The sequence below is a fragment of the Gavialis gangeticus genome, unplaced genomic scaffold (genome assembly GCF_001723915.1).
Source record: "Gavialis gangeticus isolate Ggan-Ray unplaced genomic scaffold, GavGan_comp1, whole genome shotgun sequence".
NCBI classification, from domain to species: Eukaryota; Metazoa; Chordata; order Crocodylia; family Gavialidae; genus Gavialis; species Gavialis gangeticus.
The window spans coordinates 174,345,552-174,358,087 of NW_017729022.1; the positions used below are offsets into that span (position 1 = coordinate 174,345,552).

The 12,536-nt window shown below is 43.1% G+C and overlaps 1 long non-coding RNA gene across 1 annotated transcript; it reads right to left on the minus strand.

The window, feature by feature from the left end:
• Nucleotides 1–7,561: 7,561 nt before the first annotated feature.
• LOC109296908 lies at nucleotides 7,562–10,240 on the minus strand. Its single transcript, XR_002097094.1, has 2 exons — nucleotides 9,580–10,240; nucleotides 7,562–8,153 (listed from the first exon to the last, which is right to left on the minus strand). It is a non-coding gene; the product is annotated as an uncharacterized LOC109296908 (long non-coding RNA).
• Between the last annotated feature and the right edge of the window lie 2,296 nt (nucleotides 10,241–12,536).

Consider the following 12,536-nt stretch of genomic DNA (forward strand, 5'->3'; position numbering starts at 1 on the left):
CTCTTGAAGACCTCCAAGGAAAGGGAGAGCACCACCTCCCTTGGGAGCCCATTCCAGAGCCTGGCAGCCCTAACTATAAAGTAATGCCTCCTGATATCAAGCCTGAACCTGCTCCCAATTAATTTGTGGCCATTATTCCTTGTTATCCCAGGTGGTGCCTGGGGGAACAGAGCCTCACCTATTTTCTGCTGGTCCCCCCTGGTGAGCTTAGAGATAGCCACCAGATCCCTTCTCAGTCTTCTCCTGTGGAGGCTGAATAGATTCAGACCCTTAGTCTATCTTCATAGGGCCTGGCCTGCTGCCCCCTGACCATGCAAGTGGCCCTCCTCTAGACCCTCTCAATACTACCCACATCCCTCTTGAAATGTGGCGCCCAGAACTGGATGCAGTACTCCAACTGTGGCCTGACCAGCGCGGCACCTCCCTGGACCTGCTTGTGATGCACCTGTAGATGCACGGCAAGGTGCAGTTAGCCTTACTGACCGCTTCCTCGCATTGGTGGCTCATGTCCATCCTGGAGTCAACAATGACTCCAAGATCCCTTTCAGCCACTGTGTTGACAAGAAGGGAGTTCCCCAGCCTATAGGTGTCTTTCTGGTTCCTTCTCCCTAGATGCAGCACCTTGCACTTGTTTGTAATTAATTCCATCCTATTCTCATCCACCCACCTTTGCAACCTGTCTAGATCCATCTGGATTCTGTCCCTCCCCTCCAGTGTGCCCACTTCTCCCCACATCTTTGTGTCATCAACGAATTTGGACAGTGTGCTTTCCATGCCTACCTCCAAGTCGCTGATAAAGATGTTGAATAGCACAGGCCTGAAGACTGAGCCCTGGGGAACTCAGGTCCAGAAGAGGACTAGAATATCTTACAGAAAGAACTGAATAACCTTGCGAATTGGAGTAACAGAAATGAAATACAATTCAGTAGTACAAAATGCAAGGTCACATACTTGGGACTAAGAACAAAGTTCAGCTGGAAGCTAGGATCCCATCAGTTGGGAACAACTGATGAGGTCAACTTGGGTGTATTCATGTGTCACAAAAATATTACGACCTGTCAATCTGATGCAACTAGAAGACAAATGCAAACCTAGAATGGATCAGTAAAGTTATTTCCAGTAGAGGTAAGGAAGCATTAGGGTCATTGTAAAGGGAACTAGGAAGATTTTGTCTTGAATACTCTACACAATTCTGGTTACCCATGTTCAAGAACAAGGAATTCAAACTAGAACAGATGCAGAGAAGTGCTGTTAGGACGATAAAGACAAGGGAGAGTATATTAGAGGAGACTAAGAGAGCTCAATTTGTTTGTCTATCAGAACAAAGGCAGAAAAACTCAGAACACAAACAAGTGAGTATAAATTGGCAGTGAATAAACCTAGGCTGAAATTAGAAGGTTCCTAACCATTAGAGTAGAGGGGTTTTGGAGCAGCTTCCAATCAGCAGCCCCCCCCCCACACACACACTTTAAAGATGTAACTTGGTAAATTTGTGGAGGGGACTCCAACAGTTGACTGTGTGTGGCATCATCTATAGTAGACTAGTAAACTCTCCAGGAGTTCCCTTCTAGTATTTTATCCTAATTATAATACTTTGTCTGCAAGTAACCCTATAACACCTATGTCATTTAGTTCAGCAACCACAATTACCCGGTTAAACAAATCTCTCAGTATTCTTTTCTGTCTTGCAGTCACCATGACTTATTGAGGGAGAGTTTGGGGTGACAGAAGATAGGTCCAACACTAAATTTAGAGAATGAGCTGAGGCAAATTTAACCATATTTCCTTCCAGAGACTCACACTCAAGACCCTGATCCAGAAAACCCTGAACAGCAGCATTGCTTTCTTCAGAGGTCATTGGCAGGTAGATTACAATATTTAGCCTGTGGCCCATTGTGATCCTTCACAGATTAAAATCAAGATAAACCAAAATGTGATGTGGTGGCTAATGGGCAGACAGAGATTGATTTAGTGTTTTCTATGTGTTCATTATCTTTCTGTTTACTTAATATCCCAGGACCAGTTTTACAGGTTTTTCTGCCTCCATCCCCACTTAACTGCAGCTGGAGGTAAATGTGAAAATGGATAGCTCCTAAAGAGAATGGATTGTCATTTTCAGCAACTAATGTTACAACCAGGAGCATTGTTGGTTGTAGCCGTGTTCATCTAAGGACTTAGGCAGGCAAGGTTCTTTCAGAAGATGTGATATATTTATTAGACCAACTAAATAGTTGGAAAAAAGTTCTTTGCAAGCTTTGCAAGTAGGAGCAGCACTCAGATGAACAGTACTCAAAGGCTGCACCCAAGCTACTAATTATATGGTTTTAAACAAACCAGTACTTCTAGGGTTTTACAGACAACATTAAAATGGTGGAGTATCTCCTTTGTGAAGCAGTTACTGCAATTGCACCACTGCCAACAAGTGCAAGCAAGCAGCTTTTTTGTTCAGGAGACAATCTGCACAGGGGTGAGCTTCATGGAACTGGTAGAGCTCACCAATGGAGTTTTTGGGGAGAGGGGCAATCAGCCCTGGCCTGAGTTAGAGGAGCTTGGGGACTACAAAAGTTGAGCCTCACTGGGTCACAACAACACTCACTTGCCACCCAGGCCAACTCTCCCCTCCGTCCCCCACAAAAATTATGCAGAACGATTGGCACAGAAAAGCCAGCTCTCATATGTTGTGCTGCCATAATGCCCTCCTGACACCAACAAGTTTTCAGATGACCAAATGTTGGCACTGTAGGCATGTAAAGAAGCTAAACCAGAAAAGAGAATTTGTCCAAGGCCCAAATTTCACTGTTCTGCTGGTTTTACTGCATTGCAGTCAGCGTCATTGCATTGGTTAAACAGTGTGTAGAACCTGTCCCCAGGCTTTTCTTTTCCACCTATGAAAATATTACACCTAAATTGAACTGTTTCCTGTGGTGCACCGTGTAAAGGAATCAGATGCCTTGTGCTACATCCATCCATCTTCCTTATTTCAAATATGGTTCAGATAAACACTGCAATGGATATAATAATGCCTCTGTGCCTTCCTCTGCAGAGCGGTAGCTGTGTAATCTACTCTTACTTCCTCTCTTTCCTAGTGCTATATAACATGCTCAATTTGAAAGCATGCAAATGTTTTGCGAGTTTTAATACTAGTGACAATACAAAGGCAGAATTATCGAACCCCAGCCCATAGCCTCCTACATATTACTAAATGCACTTAATGTTCTTCCTACTGTGGTTAACAACTGTGAAAGTGTTGCATGAAACTCATCTGTTTTCAATTATACCAGGTTCATGTTTTTACCACTGTGTCCCTTCAAGTTCAGCCACTCAGCCAACCAGCTGTTCTAATGAAAATGTTTCCATCTGATTGCAAGCTTGTTCAGATCAGAAACATGGCCATTGAAAATGGAAAACAGCATTAGCCAACAAAATTCTTTCTAGGAATGACCTCTACTGTAGACAGCTAACGGAGGTTGCCGGCATCTTTTTGCAAATACTGAAGCAATTCAGACTCGTCTTTTTTTTTTTAATTACAAGTTAGTGCAAGGGTATTAACATTGTAGGATCCAGCATTCTCTTAAGCTTTGCTATTTCACAAGCACTTCAGTAACAGATTTTTTGTGTTAATATATACCACTTAACATGATGAAGCAGGTTGCCATCTTAAGTCCTTCTTAAGAGAAGTAACTAGTGATATGAATATAGATTAGGAGATGTCCTGGCCAGCAGGATGGCTGAAAGGGACCTCAGAGTTATACTTGATCACAAGATGAACATGAGCCATGAGTGTGATGCTGTAATCAACAGAGCTAATAGCATACTGGGATGCATTAGCTGAAGTGTTGTGAGCAGGGCTAAGGAAGTGATACTTCCTCTCTACTTGGCACTGGTGGGACCCCAGCTGGAGTAGTGTCCATTTGTAGGCATCGCACTTCAAAAAAGATGTGGAGAATCTTGAAAGGGTCCAGAGAGGGGCCACAGGAATGATTACAGGCCTGGAGGACAAACCTTACGAGAAAAGACTAAAGAATCTGGGACTGTTCAGCCTGAGGAAGAGATGACTGAGGGGGGAGTTGGTGGCTGCCTATAAGTATGTAAGGGGTGAATATTGGGAGCTGGGGGAAAAACTGTTCCCTAGAATGCCCCAGGGGAGGACAAGGAGCAATAGACATAAACTGTTAGAAGATGGTTTCAGGTTGTATGTAAAGAATTATGGTAAACTTCTCTACAGCATGGAGAACAACTTAATGTGCGGTATGTGGTGCTACAGAGAAGTCTGTGCACCACATACCCTACAGCCACACTTATCTGGACGTGGCCCAGGGTTCCAGACATCTTCTAAAATGAAAGCACAAAAAAAGCACGTATTCTGATCTAAAAACTGCACATGAACAGGTTTCTTTCCAAACATTGGCTTGTTCTCCTCTTTTGCTCCATTGATTTATACAAACATGAAAGGTTTGCCACTGCCTGCTTTAACATCTTAGACATTTTAAAATGCCAGCTCTGTTTTTGATGAACAACTTGCTGGAGGACATGTTTCCCTTCCTTTATCTTTGCAGTGACTAAATTAAGAAACTCTTTGCTCACAAACTGCAATGTTTAGTGGCTTTAACAGGAAAAAATGATTTTGTAGTTAAGGTACTTGTTGAGGTAATTCGGGTTCTGTTCCTGTCTCAGATGCAGACTTGCGTGTCAATTCAGACAAACCACTTAACTTAAATGCCTCCACTCATCTTCTGTAAAACAGGGATTATGATTCTTCCTTTTCTCCTTGTCCATTTAAATTATAAAAACTCAAAAAGGTAGTGATTGGTGTTTGTTCTATGCACTATATATGCTGGGGCACCAATCTCAATTGATACAAAGCCACTAAATTTATTCTTAAATGCTTCTTCTGTAGTTCAGGAAACTTGTCTGGCAATATTCCCCCTGCAAATACATTATGAAATTAGATTAGATCTTTACATGAACAGTTTTCCCACCCTCCAGACGGAGAACAAATCACATGCGTCAATCAAACTTGTCAAATAAGTTACTTTCTTTTCAAGTATTGTTGTCAGAAAAGGCACCGAACTCAACTAGTCTGCTGCATGTACCTATTTATTCATATCTAATCTTAAAACATACTAAAAGCTTTCCTTTCTCTCTAAGCTTGTACTGCAGAGCAAGTACAACTATAGGAGAGAGTTAAATTCTGCTTTGATCTGCAGCATCAGAGGGTTTTTATTTAGCCTAAGCGTAGATCTATACAGTAAGTAGAAAGTGTTACTATAGTGAAAGTAGACACACCTGTATTCATGTTATCCAACTAGTACGGATTACAGCAGTGAAACATGGCTGTGAAGGTTAGCAACACCAGTACAGATGCAGGATCCTTCCAACAGGCTTGAACACTTTTCTCTGAAGCCTGTGCTGCAGCATCTTTGTTGCTATATGTTACACATACTTCCTAGATTAAAGTTAGCTTGGGTATTCCTACCTGTGTTGCAGTTGCATCTTCAACTGCAGTGTACACATGTCCAAAGGCACTCATATACAACTCTGGTAGCATAACTACGTTTGCAGACACTGTTAACGCCCTTCACACAGCTCTGGGAGTCACAAGGAACTTAGAGAGAATCAGGCCAAGACATGGTGGTTACTAGCAGCAATAAGAACCAAAACAACAAAGCTTACAATTCTGATCCCAGGTTGAACTGGCAAGGCGGTTAACAAAATACTTGTATTTGCAAATTGAACAACTTGGATATCGGGTCACAGACACATGCAAAGACAGATTGAGACTTATTTTTCAGAAACGTTTTAATACTCAACTAATTTTGTTTGACTTATTGGGAACCACATGATACACATAAGCATTTTGTTCAAGCTTTTGATAGGATTGGCTGAAGTCAACCAGAAAAGGCAGAAATCCCTTGCCTCTCTCAGAAAATATTTACTAATTTCACTTTTTAGTCTAATGCAGTTTCTCAAATTGTACTGGGATAGAGCTACAGGACACTTCTTTGTTGTCATAATTTCTTTTTCCTCCCACCAGTGAATCAGCTCTGCCATCTAGCCTTTCAACTCTTTGCTAGGTCTCTCTTGCCCTCAAAGCAGGTGACAGCTGCAACTGGGTCCAAAGGCAACACACAGACCCTCAACCTCCCCTCCTTGGTACCTGCACTGTTTACTTCTCTTTTTCAGTAACACTTCCTCCCAAATCCAACAATACAAAGCTGTTCTGCCTCTAACATTTCCACATTTTCTTTTTCCTGAATTTGGCAGTTCTGTCACCTCTCATAATTTTCATTCCCCTCTTCTCCAAGAGGCCCAGGGAGAGCTGCAGCAGAGACGCAACTATAGCTTTGAAACTCCCCTTTTGAAGACACTGGATGGATAGAATCCTTTACAAAGAAGATCAACTCTTTCCACTTATCGTCTAAAGACTGGAATGCAATGGACAGATCCAGGCTGAAATTCTACCTCTGCCAGCATTTCTTAAGAAGGAAGTTTTTATAGTTTAGTGGAGCACTTCCCCACTGAGACAAAACAGGCCCACTGATTTTGCCAAATACCTCTTTAAAGCTGCACTTAATGGTCCCAGAACAACCACTGTTCCAAAACAGCACAGCAGCAAGCAGCAGAAAGCTGATGAACAATACAGTACTGATTATAAATACTAAAAACTGTGCCCTGAAAATAAGTTATTCAGTAATTGCTGTAGTTTGCACTGGTGGTTGTGGTGGAACCGATAAGTGTCCCCCCAACTTCTAGAGTGACCCATATTGTGCCATGGAGTCAAGCATTTTGTCATTCATATGGTGACTATGAGAACTATGTTATATATACAAAACAGATGCTTTGAACAGGGATTTGAAAGGATGCATTTCAGCTCAAAACCTGTAGCTTGTGAACAGGTCACACAAATAAGATTATCTATTTAGGCAGCACAAATGTGGAAACAGATGGCTCATGGGACTCTGTAACAGTAAAGCCTGTTTTTCAGAACTAAGTTAAGAAGGTCAACAATCATCCCAGACTACACTGGAGGAGCTTGTGGAAAGAGCTGGTCTTGCTCTGAATTCAAGAGAACTCATACCCACATCACAAAAGGCACCACTTTTAGAATTAATTGAACCTCTGCCAGTCCTTGAACAAGAGCCTAAAGACAGAACAGTCCAAGGAGATAGATCTTGTATCTTCTTCCTGGTCATACGGAGTGTAGCTTATGATGCTATAGCTACTTACCTATCCTCTGAATCATTAGGTTTTCAGCTGAGAAGAAAAACCTACACCTGCCCTACCACACAAGAAAGTTTTCAGAGAGATTTCCTGGGGCCACCACTAAACAAAACCAATATGCGCAGGTGTTTTTTCTACACAGTTACCATATTAGGCCTCAGACTCATGAAAAATGGTTTAACCATCAACTTCAAGTGACCAAAAAAAAATTCTCAAAGTTTTTACGCTCAATGTTAAAATGAAATGTGTCCACAGGTTTTAATATTCAGTGTTCCATATTTAGAGACATGCTGTGCATAAAAGCATCACAAAATAATACACTGCAACTGTGAAACAAACATAGCAATTCAAAAGTTTTGCAACATAAAGTTGTTAGTATGAAATTAGCTTTTATTTTTACCTCAAAATAAATGCACATTTAACATTTATTCAAAATCAAAACTGGAAAAGAATATTTTAAACAAGATGGTGATGAGTCATTTTAACAGGGCAAATGTTTATAAACATCTGTAATTTCTTTCTCCTACCCCACTTCTGCTTGGCTAAAAACACTTCTGCCTGATTTTGTAGTCTACTGCGAATTAAAAGAAACACTAGACAACTGAAAAACTAGAAGCGGAATAAGACAGATCCAGATATTCATTCTCTTCCGAATTCAGTTCCATGTGTAGCCACACATTTATATATATAAAAAACATTCACTAAAGTGATTTACTAAATTCAAATTTAATAACTTCTGCAACTTAGTTCTTTGATATCTTGATAAGGTCAGTCAATGCTTAAGCATGTCAAAAGTCCACGCTATAGCATAACCACGGTATAACTCGAGAACAGGGCTTGTATATATTGTTCACTAGAGTGATGTCTTGTAGCTGAATTTCGGTTTCAGCAGGTACTTCAGATTTACCTGAGCAACACTGTAGACAATATATCTGGGAAGGAAACAGCGAGTTAAGGAAGAAAATAGTGTTACTACATGTAACCAGCTTAGAATTTAGTCTTGCTTTGAACTGATTTGAACTTACGAGCAAAGTCCTGGTAACTCTACTCTTAGCTTTGACCTGGAGGATATTTGACCTAAAATGAGTGATTCTCAACTAGGGTGTCGTGGCACCTTTTGTCACGACTGCTGCAGGGTGCCACACAATGTTAGCCCTGTTAGGTATGCAAAAATAATTCAGAAGATAAACTCAGAGATTTCAAAAAGGAATTCTTGGCTTTAAACGCATTCTGGCCTGTTGTAGGCCTTCTGAGTTCTTTGCAATAGAAGAATTGCTCTACTATTGTATTGTCAGCAACAGTGAAAACTAAGAGCTGGCATTTTCTAAAAGTTGCCCTTGAGTCTAAAAAGGTTGAAAACCACAGTGGTGGAGTGGTTAGGAGCACTGAAGAAAGCGTGATGGGAATCTCAAGATACAAGCAGACTGACTTGAATTAGGGACTGAATTTGCTAAAGACTATTTACATAATGTCAGTCAGGTCTGCTAGAACCTCACTGCACCCAGTGAAACACTCTATCCAAATATCAGAGACAAAGCAGCGTGGTCTGAGCTTAGATTTAGGAATCAGGAATTGTTAATAATCATAACAAAGCCATTTAAGCAATCTCACTCTCTCCATCTGTAAGAACAGAAGCTATTTACTGGCCTCACAAGGGGACTAACATCGGAAAAAATATCCTATTATCACTGTTGGTGTCAGAAGGGACAACAACTGTCTAGGCTGTGGAGGTATTATGCTATTAAGTCTACTTTGCCTGTTTTCAATATATGATGCTATAAAACTTACTTCAAAGACTCCTACATCAGAGAAAATGGACTTAATGTTCTCATTAAGTACACTGTAGATGATTCAAAGACATGTGAGAAATAGCACAATTGCTGACCTAAATAAAAATTAATTTGTATTGTTTTGCTAAACAAACTAAGAAAGTAGCTGTATTAACAACCCATGAATAAACTTCCTCTCTGTTCCCCACGAGATAACTCCATTAATAGAAAGACAACTCACTTGAGTTTTGGACCTACCTTGAAAACTGTTAGTTTAGTTTTTGCTTATTTAGGAAGGAGGGGTCAAACCACGGATCTGGGAGTACAGACACCAGGGGTCTATCCCTGGTTTCAGTGCAGACATCAGTGCGCCTTTCTTCAAAGGTATTGTAGAATACAAATTAACATATGCAAAGAGTTTTGGAAGTACTATACAAGTGCTATCCTTAACAATTTTTACTCACCAAATGTTTTGTTTTGTTTTTTTTTAGCAGGATGATATTTTAAGATTCCTCCCAAGTAATTGTACAAAACCTATTCCCTATAAAAGATGCATGCTCTCTGGATGAAGTCAAACAGTAAAGGATACTCATTATACAGAAGAAAAGTATCATTAATTCCTGTTGACATTCCATTCCCCAAAGAAACTTCTACACCCTCATAACTGATGGTGGCTGTGGGATCAGGTGCAGTTTTGCCCAAACCTGTAAAAGAGAAAGGGAGCATCAGTTACAAGTCTCAAATGCAAGCAGCCTGATGTCTTGAAAAAACTAAATTCATGATGTAATTTTACTCATCTATGTAAGTGCGGTAGGTGTGTGCCATTCTTCATGGATTATTAAATGTGATACCCCTGCCCATAAAGGTTTGCCATTGGAGACCTCAGGGGATCCTGTAATATTGTCCAATCTTTTTGTCTTGTAGTTTTACTTACATATGCCTCAGAAGGAAATAACCTACGAATACCAGATTTTCTAGACATTAACACCTCTTTCTCCAGTTGGAAATACTCTCCCAGTGTAGGAATTAACCACAGAGCAATTTTTCAAACCAGCTGCATTCTCCTATGCAGACAGTGTTTTCTTAACTTGCTTATTTGAACGTCATGTGGGACAGTGTCTAAAGATTTACTGAAGTTAGGATGGATCACATCTACTGCTTCCAGCTATCCACTAAGGCCACACAGCCTGCCAAAGAATGAAATCAGATTGGTTTGACAAGTTTTATTCTTGACAAACCCATTTTAGTGGCCTCTCGAAGCTTCAGTTCCTGATTCAATTCAGCGGAGATTCGGCCCGATCTGGTGGCTGAATCTCCAGATCGAATCAGAGGACCCTTTAATCTCTCCAAATTGAATTGGAACCCTCCAAATGAATTTAGAGAGATTTGGAAAGATTCGGAGATAGACACAGCTTTAAATGTTTTTTCTACATACCACTAGGTAGCAGGCAGCTTGTGAAAGCTGAGATGCTGGGGCGGATGGAGCATCCCACAGGAGTGTGGGGGGCTCCCCAGTGCACTCAGTAGCAGACCCAGAAATGAACCAGAAGCACTTCTGGTCCACTTCTGGGTCCACCAGGGAGCATGCTCCCCTGGCTCGGTGACTGGTGCTTCCTGGGTCCCTACTCAGAAGTCTTGTGCCCCAGCCTCCTAATAATTTTTGTTGCCCTCTGCTAGACTCTCTCCAATTTGTTCACATCCTTTCTGTAGTGGGGGACCCAAAACTGGACACAGTACTCCAGATGTGGCCTCACCAGTGCTGAATAGAGGGGAAGAATCATTTCCCCCAATTTGCTGGCAACACTTACTAATGCAGCCCAGTATGCCGTTAGTTTTCTTCACAAGTGTACACTCTGCTGGCTCATATTCAGCTTATTGTTCACTGTTACCCCAGGTCAGGGATGGTGCTAGGGGGAGTTTAGGGGGGGCTCTAGTCCCCCCCACTTGCCTAACCCTCCCCCATGTAGTCACCCTTTCCAGTGTCACCCCTCCCCCCAGGCTGCTGCTGCAGTTAAGCCTTCACGGCTCTTGCTTGCAGTGCAGTCTCCCCATTGGGAAGGGGCTGGCACTGCCCCTGCCCTGAGTCCTTTTCTGCAGAGCTTCTACTTAGCCAGTTGGTCCCTAGCCTGTACTGGTGCATGGGATTGTTCTGTTGTAAGTACAGGACTTCACATTTGTCCTTATTAAACTTCATGAGCTTTCTTTTAGTCCAATCCTCCAATTTGTTTTTCTGAATACCACCCCTACCCTCCAATGTATCTACTACTCCCCCTGGCTTGGTGTCATCTGCAAATGTGCTGAGGGTGCACCCCATCCTATCTTCCAGGTCACTGATAAAAATTCAGATGTTCTTGTTATTTTATTTATTGCAGGTGGTTGATAAAGTTTCAGAAGATGCCAAGATCATAAAGCAATATGTGAAGAATACTTATGCTGCTACCCACAATGCATATTATCTGAAGGTTGTGGATGTAAGTCTTGAAAGGGTATAGAATATTGCAAACTAGGTGTTTAAAATTGGTCTGTAGACATTTAGGGTTCTTACAGACCTGTGGTTGGGGCAGGGAATAGCGCTTTACTTTCAGTTTGGTGTGCCCCCACACCAATTGCAGCACGTGCCCAGAAGACCCTGGGTGAGCGGCAGGGCTGGGCCCAGGCAGGGGGAGGGGGGGTTCCAGACTCAGGGCAGAGGCTCCTGGCTGCTGGAGGCAGCACATAACCTCCTTCCAGGCCCAGGTGAGGGCTTGCTGCAGGTTGGCAAGCAGCTGCTAGGGGGCAGGCAGGGCTAGGTTGTTGGGTAGCAGGTGCCATGAATATGACCGCCAGGGCCAGAATGGAGTCCAGCACCTAGCAATCATTATCCATGTCCTACACTGCCTGGCCTAGGAGGGCGTTCTGCTCCTGCAGCAGCTGGATCTGCTTGTGCACTAAGGCTAGGAGCTCTGCCCATAACTCCTGATCCTATACTTCCTCGCACCAGTCCTGTGCATCCTCATGGGGAATGTCCTCCACCCCACCCAGGCCCATGATTCCTCCACCCACTCCTGCAACCTCACCACCAGCTGCTTCAGGAACAAGGTGCAGTCCTGCATCTGCCTTTGAGAGAGCTGCCACATCCACAGTGCCCCGGCTGTGGGCGGTCACAACCCTGAGGCTGCACCCCAGTTGCCTAGGACAGCCTCTCCCCCGTGTACAGCTTCGGGCCCTGTACAGCCACAAGACAGAAGCTGTTTGTGAGAGAGTTTGCAACTTTTCTGATAAAATACCAGGGGCCATATGCTGCCCAGCCTCAGATCAGGAGTCAGGCGTGCATGGGTCCTCAGGGACCACGCTGCATTGGGGTGGGCAGGCCCAGGCCCAGGTGGGCACCAGCCTAGCGCCCCAACCCCGCTCATTCCCCTGGGGCTAGAGGGCTGGTGGGTGCTGGCCGCAGGCAGCCTGCCTCCCCTACCCTCTTACCAAGGCAGGACTGGCCAAGCTCCTGGAAGCACCTGCTACCATGGCTCCAGAACCTGCTTCCTGCCACTGCCCCCCCCCCCCCCCCCC